Source organism: Octopus bimaculoides, chromosome 1 (assembly GCF_001194135.2).
Source record: "Octopus bimaculoides isolate UCB-OBI-ISO-001 chromosome 1, ASM119413v2, whole genome shotgun sequence".
Taxonomy (NCBI): domain Eukaryota; kingdom Metazoa; phylum Mollusca; class Cephalopoda; order Octopoda; family Octopodidae; genus Octopus; species Octopus bimaculoides.
This window is the reverse complement of record NC_068981.1, coordinates 24,954,631-24,957,911: the sequence shown is the minus strand read 5'-3', so window position 1 is coordinate 24,957,911 and position 3,281 is coordinate 24,954,631. Positions and strand designations below refer to the sequence as shown.

The 3,281-nt window shown below is 34.3% G+C and overlaps 1 protein-coding gene across 1 annotated transcript in view; it reads right to left on the bottom strand.

The window, feature by feature from the left end:
* LOC106881115 (interleukin 17-like protein) overlaps window positions 1-3,281 on the bottom strand; it is a 30,014-nt gene that overhangs the window by 4,165 nt on the left and 22,568 nt on the right. The window lies entirely within an intron of this gene.

Here is a 3,281-nt window from a genome sequence, read left to right as displayed (position 1 = left end):
ATATATATATATATATATATATATATATATATATATATATATGTATGTATGTATGTATGTATGCATGTATGTATGTATGTGTATATATATGATAGGCGCAGACGTTCAGTGATGTTTTGGCTCGCGTCTTCTAGTTTTGCTTGAAGCCGAACAAAGCTTTCTGAACCGATGTGGTAAACAGAAAGAAGCCTACTATGCATACATGCATACATACATACATACATACATATATACATACATACATGTATGTGTGTGTGTGTGATGGCCGTCCACTCGTGACAATTACTGACCTTTAGGAATATTGTGCGTTCAACACTATCTTATACTTTATATTTGCGGCTCCGCTGGTGACTAACGAGTCCTGCTCATGACAAACATAGACGGCTGCAAACATTGCAGACCAAGCTTTCCCAGTTCAATACACTAGCAACATGAAGATTTGGCTGATTTAACACCACTCACAATACTCGCAAATATATCTGGAAAAAATTGTTATCTTGGTTATTATAACAAATTCGGAAACTTGGCGAAGTAGAAAGCTGCAACGGCTCTTTCAATATAATTATAGAAACGTTATTCCACTCCTTCTTCTAACCAGTTTCAACATGATTTTTAACAGTCCTTCTAAGCTTCTGCATCACTGTGAGTATCAACATCGCGCAACCTTTTCATTGCGTTGGTCAGTATTTATTCTATAGCCTATAACGTCACACAGTTAAAAAATATATAGTAATGTCAAATTAATTTATATCTTGCTACATTTATCCTTCAGTAAATATTTTAAATTAACGTTCACAACAACACCATCTTCCTTTCTATACACTTGGTTCAGCGTTCGTTTCAAAATTGTAAAATAAATTATTTTTGTATAAAAAATTGAATTAAGCCTTCTGAATTTTCTTGGGCTTTCACTTTCTTCACCGTGATATTCAATCGGGAATTTTATAACATTTAGTGCATGTTCCAAATAAAAGTTGACTTTCTGTACTTTGTTACATTGATGACACATACTAAATTTTGCTAAATTGGTGACTTTCTATTTTTTATAGCATGATTATTCTACCGACAGTATGTTTTGCACCTATATTGACTACATTTAGTAGAGGCGTATGGGCCGAAACCGGACGTGGTTCCTCCTTATGATGTCTTGAGCTAACTGGATCCTATAGGGGAGCTGTTGTGGTGGCGGACCACGAAACATGGTTGAAATTCCTCCTAGTAATTTTTGCTAAATTGGTGACTAACCATTTTTTTGTTTTTTTTTATAGATTTCGTTTCGCTTGAACTTCGTATGTGTACATTTTGCTGTTTTCAATATTATCAATTCTTTGAGTGAGTGTGTGTGTGTTTCTGCGGTCCTAATGGACAAGATAGGTATCATTTCAATATTCCACGATTGAACCTGCAAACTAAAAGGTGTCCTCAAATGACTTCTATTCTTACCAACTGATGTTAAGACCAGAACAATCAAATGAATTACACATGTCAAATAAACTTTATTTTCATTTACATATTTTCTATGATATCTCAACAACCAGCTATAGTTATTTCAAATACACTTCTCTACAACGACCAGGTTTCGTTAGAAAATGAAAATAGTTTCACACTTTCAATTTGAACCAAAATTACGAAGTGTTGTACTATGAGAGTGACGATGTATGAATAATGAAAGTAATGTTTCTCCGAATTAGTTACATCTGTATTATAATAATAAAAAAAAGCTTCTTATTATCTATCTACCAAATAAACTGTTTTTGACTCAACTCTTTTTTACAACTAAAATAACCTCAGAAACTAGGTTGGGTTGCACAATTTTGAGGTCATATTTGGACAATATTTCGACTTGTTTCCAATGTTTCACTTTCGTCCAATGCTCATACATGCGTAGAATTCTACTCAAACAAACTTTTATGAAAATGTACACATAAATATTGTATTAAAATAAGCTACAACCCAAAACTTTGCATTAATAGACATCCATTTCTCTATATGTTATAAGGAAATGCCTCCCTCTCTCTCTCTCACACACACACACACGCACAAAAAAATGTATGCATATGTATTTATGAGCGAAGGTAGAGAATGCGCACTCCCGGTATTTATGGTTAGGGTTAGAGTTAGGCCGAAAATGGGTGGTGTGCGTATTCTTTACCTCCGTTATGTATGTGCATATGAAAGATAATGTGTGCGTGTGAGAGAGCAAATGAGTGCCACTTACACATACATGCAAAAAATTCATACATCACAACACACACCTTCACTCACTCAGTCTATCTTTCTCTCTCTCTCTCTCTCTCTATCTCTCTATCTCTCTCTATAACACACACGTACATCTTACACTTTCTCCTCTCACTTCAAAGCAAATGTCGTTTTTTCACTTTATCCTCTCTTTCAGTTTCTGCTCTCTTCAAAGCATACAGAAATTAAAACAATTTTACGGAAATTAACCAACAATCATATGATCCCATATGTGTCGAGTTGACAACTTTGCTTCTTCAAACGAAAGAATGCCATAAAATAACTTCCTTTGACACACATACACACACGCTTGGCAAAACTTCTGTGCGAATTATGTGATTTCTTACAGTGTGCACGAACAAATTTACAGCTCAAATCCAATTAAACTTATCTTTTTCTATTGCGTAATTTGTGTTTGTGATGATATACACTTAAAAGGAAGTTTTCTCAGAAATCCTGTCCTTTATCGCTTCTTTCTAGCATGTCCGAGGTGACATTTCTGTCCTCACCCTTACCTTTTTTTTTCCTAAATTTATTCCGATTTTTGTGTTTGGATATAGATTAGGATTTCACCCACAAAATATGTTCTCAATATTTTAATTTTCTCCCACACCAAATATTTTAATTTCTCTCCACACCAAGCGTTTTACTTTCTCAAACTTTTATTCTTGGTAGTCCATGGAGAGAAAAAACAGAATACGAATCTTTAAGAATTTTACCCATCACCTCACCACTTTCAAAAAGCTACACACTCCCAATGTTTTACTTTTAGCTTTTTGGAAAACGGGCAAGTTTCTTCAGAAATAATGTCGCTTACCTGTTGTTTCTAGCATGCCGGGTTTTCTGGCGGTGGTCTGGTATTCTTTAAGTCTACTATTTCAGTAGAATTCTACGCATGCAGGAAACATCAGCCAAAAGTGAAAGACTGGAAACTTTTCGGTTTTTGAAAGGTGGTAGGTGATGGGAGGGTGAGGTGGAAAAATTAAACTATGAAAATTGTGTGTGTACATATATATATATATATATATATATATATATATATA